The sequence below is a fragment of the Mandrillus leucophaeus genome, unplaced genomic scaffold (genome assembly GCF_000951045.1).
Source record: "Mandrillus leucophaeus isolate KB7577 unplaced genomic scaffold, Mleu.le_1.0 Scaffold266, whole genome shotgun sequence".
NCBI lineage: Eukaryota > Metazoa > Chordata > Mammalia > Primates > Cercopithecidae > Mandrillus > Mandrillus leucophaeus.
In genome coordinates, this window is record NW_012102765.1 from 2,091,805 (window position 1) to 2,109,063 (window position 17,259).

At 40.1% G+C, this 17,259-nt stretch overlaps 1 protein-coding gene and 1 pseudogene across 1 annotated transcript in view; one reads left to right on the forward strand and one right to left on the reverse strand.

Annotated features, from left to right (window-relative positions):
* RHEB (Ras homolog enriched in brain) overlaps nucleotides 1–17,259 on the forward strand; it is a 52,120-nt gene that overhangs the window by 2,473 nt on the left and 32,388 nt on the right. The gene's annotated exons all lie outside the window — the stretch shown is intronic.
* Nucleotides 13,142–14,781, reverse strand: LOC105542690 (annotated as a pseudogene).

Consider the following 17,259-nt stretch of genomic DNA (forward strand, 5'->3'; position numbering starts at 1 on the left):
ATCTCGGCTCACTGCAACCTCTGCCACCCGGGTTCAACCAAGTCTCCTGCCTCAGCCTCCCAAGTAGCTGGGATAACAGGCGCCTGCCACCCCGCCCAACTAAGTTTTGTATTTTTATTAGAGACTGGGTTTCACCATCTTGGCCAGGCTGGTCTTGAACTCCTGACCTCGTGATCCACCTGTCTCGGCCTCCCAAAGTGCTGGGATTACAGGTGTGAGCCACCATGCCCAGCCCTCTACTTGGCTTTCAGGTTTTTGTCAGAACTACCAATAGGGAAAATATAATTTTCAGGTAATCTATACAATTCTCCCTCCCAATCCCCTGTACTTTTCCTGTTCTTTACAATGTTAAAGCTTTTAAGGACATGTCACCTGTAACTCTGGGAGTCTGGCTTTCAGGGAGTGCTTTGTATTAACTGTTCTTGTGGTGGCCAAAAGTACCAGCTCCCTGACATTCCGTTGTCTCTACCACAGCAGAGTAGTCCCGCAATAGGAAGTAACTAAACTTAAGTTAAAATGGTAGTGTTACGTAAACTATCTTCAGTCTGGTACGTGTTTCACTGGATTTTACCTGTACAGAGAGCTTTGGTAACCTAGTTTACCATTAGACCGTAATCAAAAGCTGGTTGTCATATATAAGCCTCTTACATACGGTTAATAAGAGGGATGGGATCACAGGCATGTGAAAGATCATAGGGGGAAAATGAAACAGCTTTGTGGTTTGGAAGAAGGCAATTCAGCAAAAGTACTCAAATTATTACTTTGTCAAAATGTTTTGGGTAGTATTTAGAGTCTTCATGAGGAAAAATGTCATTAAATATTTGGTTGTTCCCAGCAGATTCTGACGTACTGTTTATTTTTTAAGTTAACCTATCATTTGATGACACTTTTTATTGAAAAATTGAAAGGCAAAACAATATTTGCTATGTATGAAATCTACCAGTATGTGAAATTGTATATTCAGGTGCTTAATATTCTGATGTTGTATACTTGTGGGTGGGGGTAGTCCTGAAGTGGCCACTTCGTATTGAAACTTGAAATTACTGTTTTTCAGTCTTACTCATTGTTCTGCACAAGAGCATAATCCGAATTCAGATTTCTTTCCAGTGCCAGATGTTATTTTGCTGTCCATATTGGGTTATGGATTATGACTTTCCAGTGCCAAATGTTATTTTGCTGTCCATATGGGTTATATCTCTCTGTACTTCATCACCCCAAAAAGAAACTGTACTCATTAGCAGTCACTCTCCATCTTGCTTCTCTATCAGCCCCTGGCAACCACTAATCTTTTTGTTTCTATGAATTTACTTACTCTGGACATTTCATATAAATGAGAACATACATATGTGGTCTTTGGGGTCTGGCATCTTTTACTTAGTATAATGTTTTCAGGTTTTGTCCGTGTTGTAGCATATGTTGCCGCTTCCTGTTTAGTGCTGACTAATATTCCATCGTGTGAGCATACCACATTTTTTCTATGCATTTGTCAATTGGATATGTGGGTGGTTTCTCTTTTTTTTTTTTTTTTGGCTATTATATTTTATTTATTTACTTTTCTGAGGCAGGGTCTTGCTCTGTTGCCCAGGCTAGAGTGCAGTGGAGCTATCATGGCTCACTGCAGCCTCAACCTCCTGGACTCAAGTGATCCTCCCACCTCAGCCTCGTGAGTAGCTAGGACTGCAGGTGTGTGACATCACACCCAGCTAGTTTTTTAATTTTTTTGTAGAGGTGGGAACCTTGCTCTGTTGCCCAAGCTGGTCTTGAACTCTTGACCTCAAGCAATCCTCTCGCCTCAGTCTCCCAGTGTTGGGATTACAGGTGTGAGCCACCACTTGGAGCTCTATTTTCTGGCTACTACGAATAATAATGTTTTGAACATTCCTGTACAAGCTTTTATGTAGACATATCTTTTCATTTCTCTTGGGTACATTCCTAGGAGTGGAATTGCTGGGTCGTTATAGTTAACTCCGTGCTAAATGTTTTGGAGAACTGTCAAATTGTTTTCCAAAACAGCTGTACGATTTTATATTCCCATAAGCAGTGTATGAGGGTTTAATTTTCTCCACATTCTCATCAACACTTGTTACTGTCTTTTTCATTTTAGCCATCCTAGTGGGTGTGAAGTAGTATCATAGGTTTAGAAAATAATTTCTTCTGTCTGTGGGTTGTCCTTTTACCTTCTGAATGGTGTCCTTTGAAGCAAAAAGTTTTTAATTTGAAGGCCGATATGTCTATCTTTCTCCTGTCACTTATGTTTTTGGTGTCACATCTTAGAAGCCATTGCCTAATCCAAGGTCATGTAGATTTACTACTACATTTTCTTTTAGATGTTTTATCCTGTTAACTCTTACATTAGATCTGTGATCTATTTGTAGTTAATATTTGTATATGATGCGAGAACTTTATTCTTTTGCATGTGGATATCAAGTTGCCCCAGCTTCTTTTGTTAAAATAATGTTCTTTCTTCATTGAATTCCCTTGTCCAAAATGAAGTGACCATAAATACAAGGACTCACTCATTCCATTGATCTGTATGTCTGTCCTTACGCCAGTACCACATGATCTTGATTACTGTGGTTTTGTAGCTGGTTTTTAAATAGGGGCATATGAGTCCTCTAACTTTATTATTTCTGAAGATGTTTTTGGCCATTCTCAGTTCCTTGCATTTTCACATTGAATTTTAGAACTAGATTGCCAGTTTCTGCCACAAAAGCAACTGCAATTTTGATAGGGTGTTTCACGGTTTTGCAGGTATCTTTTAATGTCTTAACAGCTGGATTCTCATATCTGCTCCTGAATTCATTCCCTTAACGTTATTTTAATGAAGTAAGGAGTACTTGAATAGCTTTTTCAGGTAGCTGAATATTCTTTGATACCAAAACTTCATAAATGATAGTTTGGAAGAATAGTTACACTATGCAATCTGAAATCATATTGATGAATTTGCCCAACTCCACAGGTCTGTTTTATACTTGGAATGGATCTTCTACCATGCCTGGTTTTGTAGCATCATTGGTCATTTGGAAAATATTTGTTCATCGTTACACAGATCTTCCACATGTTGACACATTTTAATATACAAGCATGTTTAAAAATCACATTTGTTAATATCACCACCAATCTCTGCAGAGTCTTAAGTTTTAGAACACTGTTCACTATGAGCAGTGCAAGTTTTCCAAAATTCTAATTTCCTCCTTGAGTTCAGATAATTTTCTTGGCAACATGCTACTAGATTTTACTTGAATTGACTGTTCTGTTTCTTTAATTTTCAAGAAAATGTCTGCCAGCTATTCACATTTGCAATAATGATAATTTGTCATCATTCTTCCAAGTAACAAAGGCATTCCATGATAAAAGTGGCCAGTTCAGATCACTTCTCAAATGATTGCACAAGTGCTTTTTTTGGAAACAACCATCATACTTCAGTATGTAACAGAGGTGCTTTATGCGTACATTTCATTTTGTCATGCAGAATATTCAAAAGACATGTACCAAAGGGTCAACATTTAATATAATTTTACTGCTTTTTTAAGGACATCGTTAAGTGGAAACAGCTCTTTTCCCACTGTGAACATATGGCAGTAAAGAATACAGTGACTTACCACTCAGTTTGTAACTACTGTTTTTGATTCATGCCAAGGGGTGCCAAGCTAGCCGTTTTCCCCACCATTGCTTTTGCACCTTTAGTACAAGTGGGAACTTTGTAGAAAAGGCAAATGATAACTTAATATTGCTATGAAAATCGTTTTGACCTCATGAGCCCCCGAAAAGATTTTGGTAAACCCCTTGGAAGTCCACAGACCACCCTTTGAGAACCATTCAATTGTTGTAAGCTAGGATCTTGCTCACTGCTGTGCAAAATTGAATTGAGAGTGACTGCATCCTCGACGCTGTTCACAGCGATGTGGTTCCCACAGTCTTAGAAGAGCCTCCTAGGAGAGGCCCTGTAGCATTGTGAGAGACAAAGATGGCAAGGCAGGAAAGAACTCGGCGTGGTTGAGAATGGAAGGAAGCACGAGGGAGGCCAGAGAACATCAGGAGAGTTATGATATCTGTGTGCCTGTTGGTTTGGTTTCTGATTGTGGTGCATTTTTGGATGAGTTGTGTTTGGACCTGGTGATGGTGAGGCTCCCAGAGAGTAGTGAAAATTGCAAAGAGTGGCAGGATACCAGAGACCCATATACTAATAATATAGTTTTTAAATACAAGTATCAGGATGAAGTGTGGGAGGAGTACACAAGTAAAAATAGCAACTTTATCACAGAATGAGACACTGCCACCTCTCCCTGTGATTGTGGAAGTCAGAAAGGCGCAATGCTTTTCTTGGGTGAAGATTCAGAATAACAAGTTCACAATAACAACTGTAATAGTTGTTACAAATGGCTGGATTGTTCTTAGTCACTTGAATAAATCAGAACTGAGCGTGCACATGATTGTGCAAGTGAGAGCATTGTGAAATCTTTAGGGATCATACTTGAAGGAACCTTCATTCTTGGTTCTAATTTATTATGAAGTACCAAATGAAATCTTAACATTGAGAGAGTACTCAACGATCTGTCTTCTTCACACTGCTAACTGTGAGAATGCAAACTGCTGAGTCCTTTTAACGTGAATTGCTTGATTGATTTTTAAATATAATTGGCCGGGCGCGGTGGCTCTTGCCTGTAATCTCAGCACTTAGGGAGGCCGAGGCGAGTGGATCACCTGAGGTCAGGAGTTCGAGACCAGCCTGGCCAACATGGTGAAACCCAGTCTCTACTAAAAATACAAAAATTAGCTGGGCGTGGTGGCGGGTGCGTGTAATCCGAGCTACTATGGAGGCTGAGGCAGGAGAATCACTTGAACCCGGGAGCGGGAGGTTACAGTGAGTCGAGATCACGCCATTGTACTCCAGGCTGGGCGACAGAGCAAGACTGTATCTCAAAAAAAAAGAAAGAAAAGAAAGAAATCTAACATTTTAAAAGTCCTGGAATACTACTTGAGTATTTTAATTTTCTTCAATATATGTTAGGCTTCTGATTACAAAAAAAGGAGTTCCCTGTAGGATTGGAGCTTTAAATCTAAACTGGTATTAGTTTAGAACAGGCAGTGCTAGAAAAGCCTTTACGTTGTGCTCTTATGGGCAAGTTAAGAAAGCAGGGCAATTTAAAGATACTGATAGAATTCACTGCAAAGTGTCGTGCTTACTTGGTTTGTGTCTTACCTATAGTAGAGTTGAGTCTTCCTCTTCCCCGTTTCTCTTCTTGTTGTGCTTACATGTTTGCAGAAGGACTCTTCATGGACATTTGAAAGTGAAGTTGGTGTTTTAGCAAGATACATAATCCCACCCTTTGCAGAATTGAGAGTTGAATGTTAATAACTGCCTGATGGCATAGTGTACATCATTTGTGAATGGGTATGCAAATGTGGGCTTTTACAGTTAATACAGTTTTATGAGATGAAATGCTTTTCTAAGACTCCTATGTCTTAGATATAAGTATGTCTGGCTATTTTGCTAGCTTTATTTTTATTTTATTTTTTATTTTTTGAGACGGAGTCTCACTCTGTCACCCAGGCTGCAGTGCATTGGCGCAATCTCGGCTCACTGCAGCTTCAACCTTCCAACCTCAAGGATCCTCTCGCCTCAGCCTCCCGAGTAGCTGGGACTATGGATGTGTGCCACCATGCCCTGGCTATTTTTTTATTTTTTTGTAGAGATAAGGTCTCACTTGTTGCCTAGGCTGGTCTCAAAGTCCTGGACTCAAGTGATCCACCCACCTCCGCCTCCCAGAGTTCTGGAATTACAGGCATGAGCCGCTGCACCTGTATTTTGCTGGCTTTAAAATCTCAGTCACATTTGGCATTTGTTTGAAAGAGAACAGTTGGGCCAGGCCCCCAAAGATTGAATCACTGCAACTGTTGGTTGAAGAGGACGGTTTGTGAGTGTTATGTGTTACTCAACTAGGTGTTCATTAAGCATTTGAATAAATGGTCTACTTAGTACCAGTCACAAAAGCTAGGACAGTTAATAATCCTTGCCCTCAAGAAGCTTCGATCTAGTTGAGGAGCCACAGGAACCTTTTCCTGCTACTGAGAATAATAATTGTTGGTGCTTTTGAAGCATTTACTGTTACGGAGTACAATCTTAATGCACATGTATTAGTAGCCTTTAAACTCGGGTAGGTACAGTTGTTACACCTATTTTGCAGATAAAGAAACTGAAGTACAAAAAGTTTATGTGACTTGCCCAATGTCAAACTGTTGTTAAGTGACAAAGCCAGTGTTTGAACTCAAGCAGTGGCTCCAGAGCAGGCAGTCTTTAACCAGCTACGACACGATTGTTATTTAAATACAGTTGGGATAAGTGCTTGAGAGAAATAATGAAAGGCAGGGCTAACTTGAGCATCAGGTGGGGATGGGGGTGGTGGGAGAATTGTCTTTAAAGGAAAGGCAGTGTGGCTTACTGAGTGAATGAGAAGGGTGAGGTGTGAGTAAGAGAGGTGTGAGAGAGGCCCAGATTCATGTGTTTGCCAACTGTCCATCAAGAACAGCTTTGTCTGCTCTGTGAAAAGTTTTAGACTTTTCTCTAGAAACTGGGAAGTGACTGAAGGGTTTTAAGCAACAAATAAGATGATAATCTATACCAGGGGCTTGCAGACTCGTTCTGTAAAAGGCCAGATAGTAAATATCTCAAGCTTTGCAGGCCATGTAGCCTCTGTTGCAGCTATGCCTTTGTAGGACGGAAGCAGCTGCAGACAATACATCGACGAGTGGGTGTGGCTGTGTGCCAGTAAAACTTTATTTATGGATATAACACTTAAACTTCATCTGATTTTCAGTATCATGAAATACTGTTTCTTTTTCCAACCACTTAAAGATGAAAAAACCATTTTTAGCTCATAGACTGTACAAAACCAAAACAGGCTGTAGGCCAAATTTGGCCCCTGGTCTGAAGTGTGCTGATCCTGGCTTCCATCCCTCCTGCTGTTCTGTGAAGTGGGTGGGGGTGGTAAGAGAGTAGAAATGGGAAGACCAGCCAAGGCGCAGAGTAGATGAGATGAAGAGGACACACGTCGGAGATTTCCTTAGAGGGAGAATGGACAAGATCAATGTGGGAGCTGTGAAGTAGCCTTCAGATTTCTCATGCAAGTGCCTGAGTAGGTCATGTTGCCATTGGCTAAGATCAGAAATGATGGAACAGGAGCAAGTTTAAGGGGTGGACTAGGTTCATTTACCCACCTGCCAGATGCACACGCTTGCCTTGCTTTCTGGCCACAGAGGCCCTAGCAACCACCCACACGGGGCACAGTTCCCATGGTCCAGAAGACAGGTGGCTGTGCCTACAACTAGGGTTCTGAGGGTTTGCTGCCCCTGGGTTCTTGTGTCACCCAAGGATTTGACCAAGCATACCCTCACACTGCAGGATTATTGCCCCAGAGACAAAAGAGGTTGCTGGACCCAGTTGGCCCCACACACTCACGCTGCCCACTCAGGCAGGCAGTGTCTTACTACAAGGATGTTTGTCATTCCTGCTTGCGGGGAGGGGGAGTTGGGCTCTTTCTCTAGATCTTTTCATTCTGCATAACAGTGCTACAAAAATGTGTGAATATGTTTTATAATAATAAATTGCTTTCTTACTCTAACCATGTTTCTGTATGAGCAGTGTCCTAAAAAATTGAGCTGTACACAAAATGAGCCTACCTTCCGTTTTTTTTAGACTTCTGTGGAAGTATTTCTGGAGCACAAATTTAGGGAGCTAAATTTATACAAATAATATGATCCTTTTCCCTTAAACAAGGGTACAGAGCAGCATTGTCCAATGGAAACATAATCTGGCCTGGTGCAGTGGCTCGCGCCTAAAATCCCAGCACTTTGGGACCCGAGGTGGGAAGATCTCTTGAGCTCAGGAGCTCCAGAACAGCGTGGGCAACACGGCGAAACCCTGTCTGTAGAAAAGTGGGAGGCTGAGGTCTCCAAAAAAAAAAAAAAAAAAAAAAACCACCAAAAAAACTAATGTAATTTTAGATTTTTCCAGTAGCCATATTAAGTAAAAAGAAATAGGTGAAATTAATATACTTAATTTAGCTCAGTATGTCCAAAATGTTACTTCAACATGTGGTGGATATTGTTGATATTTGTATATTTTGTCATACTTACACTGTGAGGCATCTCAATCAGAACTGAGCACATTTCAGGTACTTACTGTCCATGTATGGCTACTGACTGCCATGTATATTGGGCAGCCCAGATACTGTGAGGAGTGAATTGGTGTTGATAATGAGGTCAGTGCAGATTTTAAGAACAACATGAATGGTTTTAACCATTCAGGCTGACAGATGAGTATACTCTATTTCATATCTCATTTTCCTCATACTCTGTTATTACTAGTTTTGATCATTCTTAAATTTCATGTTCTTTAATATCTTAAGAATTAGAGAATTTTTGTCTTTGCTTTTCTCTAGCTCTTTCCCACCCTCACCTGTGTCCCGAATCTTCTCTCCAGATTGGCCACAATTCTAGGAAAACTCATTCTTCATTGTTGTTAAACATTTAATTTCCTGCAGTTTATCAGGGCTATTATTACTGCCTTCCACCTCAGCTTTATCTTTAAACCATCCTTTAGAGATGAATATCCTATTTTTAAAGTCTTCAGGGAAACAGTTTTATGGCCTTTCTGGTTAGCACTTTATTTTCCTTTAGTTTAGTAATCCTGTTAATAAAATTCTTCATCTATGAAACTTAGTCCTTCATGTTATATAATTAAACATATTTCTTATTTTCCTCAGTGGCATATATCTGGTAGCGTTATAATTGGCAATAGGATTACCTGTAAGTATTTGAAAGGGTAATTTTATGAACTAGTTTTACTTTTTCTGCCTTGTCTTTGTCATAATAATAATAATTGCAGTTTAATTTTTTCCTTTTTTAAAAATCTCCCAGCATCTGTTTTTAAAGTTGGGGAAGAGGTGTGAGAAAAAACAACATGATGTCAGCCCTGCTTAGCTCACAGGAACAAGCGAGATAATTCATGTGAGAATGTCCTGTAAACTCTAACAGTGTCTCACTTTTTAGGTTCTGTTCAATAATTAAGATGTGTATGTTCTGCATCACACACTGTCATCCGACTGTATATGACGTTCATGTGGGGATTGGTATTCCCACTAGAATCGTAAACACTTTTTCAAAACACTTCCTTAGTGACACTAATATATATATATGTGTGTGTAATATACATAGACACACGCCGCAACACAGCACATATCACCCCTCCCTCTCGAAAAAGCAACAACCACCGATCCTACCATAGGGGGATCTACACATTTCTTACTAGAGTGGGTGCATACGATTGTTAAGCATATGATTGGCATTGTGTGTCATATAAGGAACACATAGAAACCTTTATGCGGTTCATTATTATTCCAGCCTTTTAACAATGGTGATTCAGGTTTCATTCCATTTATAACCCAGGTGAGTCTGCAGTCTTTTTCTGCCTTTTACAAACCAAGTCTGCTTTTCTGGTGTCTGTTCTATTGTTAGTCCCCAGCGAGGCACTCTCCTGATACTCCTGTGCTTGCCCTGGGACTGTCTGGAGCCTGCAGAATGCAGCAAAGATGGTGATGTGCCAGTTCCATGCTTTAAGCCCTAAGAAGTTGGCAGCTTCTGCTTTTGTGTTCTTGGGAGCCTCAAGTGACATGCAGTGGATGTTAGGAGGAGACACAAAGAAAGGGAGAATGCCCCGCCTTCCCAGCTGTGTAGCACCACCAGCCCACCAGATAAAGGCAGCCCAAAGAGTAAACTAAAAGTGAGCCCAGCTTTGACTGTAGAACCATGAGCACATGAAATGGGTGGTGTCAGTCAGTCAGCTGTGGGGTGGTTCGTACTACAGCTGTGGGTAACTGTGAAACAGTAATTTTCTGCTTTAGGGGCATATGTATGTGTTTGTTATTTTTGTTGTGTTATTTTGAGGCTTTAGTTGAAATAAACTGTATGTCATCTCTGAAAATACTTTTTTTATCCTAAGCAGATTATTTCTGCCTAGGAGCAGTTACTAATAGTATTACTAATATTAATAATAATGAGATTTGCTGAGCACTTACTACATGCCAGATGTTTGTTAGATATTTTCATTTAATCCTCACAAAGCACCTTATAGGATAGGTGCTATTATTACGTCCATTTACAGATAAGGAAAAGCACTCAGGAAAACTGCCCAAAGTCACATAGCTAATAACTACCATCTCATACTGTTTAGTAAAAAGTAGTCAATGGGCTGGGCATGGTGACACACACCTGTAATCCCAGTGCTTTGAGAGACCAAGGTTGGAGGATCATTGGAGACCAGCAGTTTTGAATACAGTGAGCTATGATCCTGCCACTGTACTCCAGCCTGGGCAACAGATCGAAACCCTGTCTCAAAAAAAAAAAAAAAAAGTAAATGCATTATCTTTTAAAAAAAAAAAAAAAACAACTCTTTTTTTCCTAAATCAAGTTTATTGAGGTGTAATTTGCATATTGTAAAATACCCATTTTAAGTGTAGAGTTGGATGAGTTTTGACAGATTTATGCACCTATGTAACCTCCGCCTTTATCAAAATATGAAACATTCCATCATCCCCACAAGTTCCCTCATGTCCCTCACACCCTACCCCGGCTCCCCGGGAAGCACTGATCTGCTCTCAATCATTCTGGGTTAGTTTCTTACCCTAAAATTTCACATAAATTGAATCATAAAATATATACTCATTTTTGTATGTCAGTTAGCATAATGTTCTTGAGATTCATCCATGGTGTTGCATGTATAATTTCTTTTTATTGCAGAGTAGTGTTCTGTTGAGTGGATATACCTTAATTTATTTATCTGATCACCTATTGGTGGATATTTGGGCTGTCCCAGTATTTCACTATTAAGAATAAAGCTATTATGAGCATTTTGAGTAAATGTCTTTGTGGACACACAGTCATTTCTCTTTGGTAAATACCTAGGAGTGGGATTGCTGTGTCACATATGTGTTAAGTGTATACTTCAGGAGAAACTACCAAACTGTTTTTCCAAAACATTTTGACCATTTTATGCTTCCACTAGCAGCAGATGAGAGCTTTGGTTGCTCTGCCCATCCTCCCTGATACTTGGTATTGGCGGCCTTTCTAACTTTCTGGCCATTCTCAGATAGTAGGTTGTGGTTTTATTTGAATTTTCCCACTAAGAATGTTGAACGTCTTTTCATATACCTACTGGAAATTTGGATATCTTGGTTTGTGAAGTGTCTGTTCAAGTCTTTTGCCTAGATTATCAGGTTCTTCTTACTGAATTATATATTCTGAATAAAAGTCCTTTTTCAGATGTATATATAATGTTTTCTCCTAGTGTGACTTTTTTGTGGTTCCTATGTTTCAGAGAACAGAAGAAGTTTGTAAGTTTGATGAAACTCGGTTCATCGTTTTTTTTGGTTTTTTGTTTATTTGTATCGTGTCAGGAATCTGTCTACCTGAAGATCATAAAGTTGTTTTTTTTTGTTTTCACCTTTAAGCTCTATTGGACTTGAGATAAAGTTTTTTTTGTTGTTGTTTTTGTTTTTTGTTTCCATGTTTTCTTCTAGAATTTTTCTAGTTTTAGCTTTTATGTTTAGGTTTCTGATCCATTTCTAGTTAGTTTTTATGTATGAGGTAAGGGTGAAGATTAAAAGAAAAAAAAACAAAAAAACTTGAGGTCCCACACCTGTAAAAAGAAAGGAAAAATAAAATTTAAAACTTTGAGAAATTTCTTCTTTTTCATGTGGCATTCAACAGGTTTTAGCAAGTCTGCAGTCATCTACATCCACAGTCAGGCTGTAGAACAATCCATCAATCCAGAAAGCGTCCTGTGCCTGTTTCTAGTTAGCCCTTTGTGTTTTCTGTCCTATAGTTTTGTCTTTATCAGAATGCCCAATAAATGGAACCATATATTATGCAGCTTTTTGCGTCTGGCTACTTAGCACAACACATTTGAGATTTATTTGTGTGTACACATACCATTATTTAATTCCTTTGTATTGCTTAGTAGGACAGTTGACCCTTAATCAACACAGTTTGAACTGCATAGGTCTACTTATAGGCAGGGTGTTTTTTTCCTCAACCAAATGCAGATGGAAAATATAGTATTCCATGGATGCAAATCCCACATGTATGGAGGGTCGACTTTTCACATATGCAGGTTCTGCAGGGTGAAAAGCAGGGCTTCATCACACTCGGATTTTGGTATACTCGAGCATCCTGGAACCAGTCCCCCTTGTATACCAAGGGATGCCTGTATCCCTTTGGGTGAATTTTTCCCCCCACTTAAATTGCATGTTTTATTTCCCCCAATCCCAGCGATAGCACAGAAGTCCCAACATACCCAACCCAAACTGGTTTCGAGTAGGTTAAGGTTACAGGGACTCTTGTCAGAACGTTGATATAAAGGACTCCCAAGCGCCGGGCACAAATGTGTCAGCAAACAGATGGAAGTAAACAGTGCACTGGCCCTAATGCTTCATGAGTCAGTTTGATTTTGCAATGCAGTTTGCATCCTTGAAACTGCCAGTCTGGAGGAAGACAGGGTAGCATGAGGGAGTGAAGTTGAAATTGCCTCCTATTAGCTCATCCTTTCAACATTAAATAGACCAAGAGAGAAATGATTCCAACATTTCACCACATATATTTCTTATGCAGTCTAAGCTGAGAATGCCATTTAAATGGGTCACTGCAAAATGCAGCAATTTAATTTTTCTGCAATCAAAATAAGCCAGTATGATCTCACTTCATATAACTTTTGAAGGTTTACAGCAGTTAAAGTATTTTTACTTCTATATATGAAGGTTAAAAATTATTATTTTTTTTCATAAAGTACAAGAGCAACCAATTTCACCATCAAGTAAAAGTAAAAACTGGGATTCTTTTTTAAATTAGTCCAAAGTGGCATTTAGGAACTTAGTTGTAGGCTGCTGCGCTGACACCACGACAAACCAAAGTGTAGCATTGGGTCTGGTTTTGTGTTGGTTGTGTTTTCAATAACCAGTGCTCATGGATAAAGTTCTGGAAATGTTCCAGTTGTAAGGCAGGGATCTGTTTGGATTCCACCATGGGTATGTTCCTTGGGTTGGATGCTGGAGGGTGAGGCACATTTTGCCGGACCTATGTCAACTACCTAGTAATCATCAAGGTCAAAAAATTCATTGTCTCCTCCTTGGTATTCCATTCCCTGGAAGTCTACTCCGTACCGCAGGGTACCTCCAATTCCACCAGATCCTTTCACAAACCAAGACCCTTCTTGCGTTTTATCTGTGACAATTTCCAATGTCGCTCCACATTTTTTATAGTTGTTAGCAAACCATTCCAACAGGGGCGTGCTCTTGATAAGTTCATGTTCCTGTCCAGTCTGTCTGTGAAATGAGATTTATCCTTTTCTTGGTCTGGAGTTAGAGAATTTTCTCTTCTGTGCCTTGGCAATGAAGAACATAACGTCATTATATCCAGATTTTCATAGACCATTAGAATTTCTACAGCTCCCATTTCCAAAGCCTTTAGTGTATCTTCAACCCCAAAACTGTACTTGGGCGTGTCCTGGGTGATTTCATCAAAGTATCATTCTATTGATTTCTTCTCTTGAATGAATTTCACTTTGGAGAGGACTTCAATAGATAACTCAGTAGCTTGGTTGAATCCATTTTCACCACCGTAGGATATAACAACTAATTTTAAAACTTTCTATTGTAACCTCTGATGAAACACACCAGATTGACTTAGTTCAAAGTCGCGGATCCAGCTAAAACTAGACCAGCCACATTCACTTTGTCCCCAGAAATAAACAGCTACACAGCAGTCTCCGCTTTCTGAACATAGTTATGTCGCTTTTCCATTTTTAAACGGGCAAAACGCAAGCCTAACTATCCTCCTCTACTGTGTTTCTTTGGGAGATCCACAGTGAATTTGTGCCGGACTTCTCTTAATGTTTCCTTGGAGTGTGCCAAAAAGTGCACACTTCCATCTATTACAACGAATCCAAACTTGGCTATAGTCTGAAAGTAGTGCTGTAAGAGCCCGAGCATGGAATTTGTTGTCACACAAATACAATGATGTATTAATTTTGTTTGAAAGATTCAAAGTCAATGTTGACTTTCTTTTTTTTCCTTTCCTTCTTCCGTTACAGTTGTTCCACAGTAAACAACCAGACCATCTGGAGGTACTTTGTTATACAGTTTGAGCCTTTGTTGTATAGATGTAATGGCTCCCAGGACTCAATGGTGGTTTACTCCTGCCATTAATTAATGTTAGATGCATTTCAAACTCATCTGCTAACATTGTTGCCACTGGTGAAATCTGGTCTTTGGGAGGAATGATCAATGACATCATGCTGGTGCCATTGCTGCAGGCCGCCTCCAAGCTCTTTTTTTTTTTTTTTTTTTTTTCTTTTTTTTTTTTTTTTTTTTTTTTTGACACGGTTGTGTTGCCCAGGCTGGAGTGCAGTGTCATGATCTCACCTCACTGCCACATCCGCCTCCCGGGTTCAGGAGATTCTTCTGCCTCAGCCTCCAGAGTAGCTGAGGCTACAGGCGCGTGCCACCACGCCCAGCTAATTTTTGTATTTTTAGTAGAGACGGGGTTTCACCATATTGGCCAGATGGGTCTTGAACTCCTGACCTCAGGTGATCCGCAGGCCTCGGCCCTTGAAAGTGCTGGGATTGCAGGCGTGAGCCACCACGCCCAGTCCGCCTCTGAGCTCTTAATGAGCTTCTTGATCTTCCATATCTCCACCTTCCTGTCCACAGCATTGGGGTCGTCCACCATCTTCTCATCTCCTCCTCCCTAAGGGCCCAGTCCTGGGCAGCAGCAGCTGGTAGGACGCCGGCTCCCTCTCACCAGGCAGCTGCATATGTTGCAGTGCGCTCACATGGTGCCCGTGATATCACTTCTTCCGCCGGGGGCAGAGTGCAAGGATGTGGGGTGGGTTTAACATAATTTAGGACATTTGGTTTGTTTCAACTTCAGGGCAATTATTAGTAAAGCCAGTATAAACATGCAAATACAGGTTTTTGTATTGACCATAAATTTTCGTTTGTCTTCCATAAATACCTAGGAATGAGATTGCTGAGTCATATGGTAAGTGTAGGTTAAGCTTTTCAGAAGCTGCTGAACTTGCCAAATTGCACTATTTTGCATTCCCACAGGCAGTGGGTGAGCGTATAGGTTGATCCACGTCCTAGCAAGCACTGGGATGGCCAGTATTTTTTATTTTAGCCATTTTAATTAGGTGTGTAGATCTCATTGTAATTTTTAATTTACATTTCCCTAATGGATAATGATGTTAAAAGCATCTTTAATATGCTTTGCCACTTGCATATTTTCTTTGTTAAAGTGTTCAGATCTTTTGCTCAGTTTCTTCATTGGATTGTTTCTTGTTGTTGAGTCGTGAGGGTTAGGCATACTCTGCTTGTGGGTCCTTTGCACATATTTTCTCCCAGTCTGTGGCCTGTCTTTTCATTCCCTTAACAAGGCTCTTAGTAGAGTTTTTAATTTTGATCAAGTCCAAGATGTTATTTTTTTCTTTTATGGATTGTACTTTGAATTTTATACCTAAGAATCTTCACCCAACTCAAGTTTGCAAAGATTTCTTTCCAATGCTTCTCCTAGAAGTTTCATAGCTTTTACATTTAGGTCTATGATCTTTTTGATTTTGGAGACAGGGTCTTGTTCCGTCACCCAGACTGGAGTGCAGTGGCACAATCACAGCTTGCTGCAGCCTCAACCTGGCAGGCTCAAATGATCCTTCCACGTCATCCTCCTTGGTAGCTGGTACCACAGGAGCACACCACCTCACCTGACTCATTTTTTGATTTTCTGTAGAGGTGAGATTTCGCTGTGTTACCCAGGCAGGTCTTGAATCCTGGGCTCAAGCAATATGATCAATTTTGGATCCTATACATTTTTACAGGATACAAGCCGAGCTTCTCTCTCTTCTGTTTTTATTTTAAAATTTTTTTGTAGAGGCTGGTCTTGCTGTGTTGCCCAGGCTTGTCTCAAACTCCTGACCTCAAGCTGTCTTCTCACCTCGGCTCCAAAGTGTGGGGATTACAGCCATGAGCTACTGCCGCAGCCTCTCTTTTATTTTTTCTGATATTGACATCCAGTTGTTTCAGCACCATTTGTTGGAAAAGACCGTTCTTTGTTGAAAATCAATTGATCATACATATGTATGGATCTATTTTGGGAGTGTGCATTTTCTTCCATTAATCTGTGTTTGTCCTTAGGCCAGTACCACACTGTCTTAATTACTTTAGACTCCTAGTAAGTCTTGAAATCAGATACATACTTTGTTTCTTCTTAAGATTTTTTTATTTTTTTCTAAGAGATTAATTTTTCCCTTTTTTTTGTTGGTTTGTAATAAGTACCTATATTGAAGTGGACTAAAAAAAAGTCCAGTTTTTATTTCTAGTCCATTTTTCAGAATCGCATTCTCATCTTCCTAGTGTTTCATCTTCTCATATCACTCTTCTGACTGGAAAACCCCTAGTGGCTTTTGAAAGAAAATCTTAAGCATGTTTTTTTAAAGACATTTTCAGGCCAGGCACAGTGGTTTCGCACCCATAATCTCAGCACTTTGGGAGGACAGAATGGGTGGACTGCTTGAGCCCAGGTGTTCAAGACCAGCATGGCAGCATGGTGAGACCCTATCTCTACAAAAAAAAACTCAGTGGGCCTGATAGGGACACCCCTGTAGTCCCAGCTACTTGGGAGGCTAAGACAAGAGGATACCTTCAGCCCAGAAGTTGGAGGCTGCAGTGAGCTCTGATTGCACTGCTGCACTCCAGCCTGGGCAACCGAGGGAGACCCTGTCTCCAAACAAAAGACATTTCTAAGGTGGAGGAGGGTAATATTTGATTTTCACAAGTAGTAGTACCTTTCTCCCTGTTGAGACTACAGGTTCCTTTTAGGTTTCAATCAGGTATTTTATACTGACTCTTCCACAATTACACGTGGAGTAGGACTTAAGTTGGTGTTTGTGGATTCAAGGTGTTGATCATAATTTGGGAAAAGCTTGATTGACTATGGGATTGTGGTACAGAATTGAATAACTGTTTACTGAATATGTATGTGATGGGTACCAGGTACTGTGCTTTATATCTGTGATTTCATTTAATCATTATGATGCAGAGAGATTTTGCGGCCCAGAGCGCTTAACTTCAATGTCTTGACACAGTTAGGATTCACACCACGATCTTGAGTTTAAATCCTAAACCTTTACCCACTGTCTTCTTTCTTTTCTTT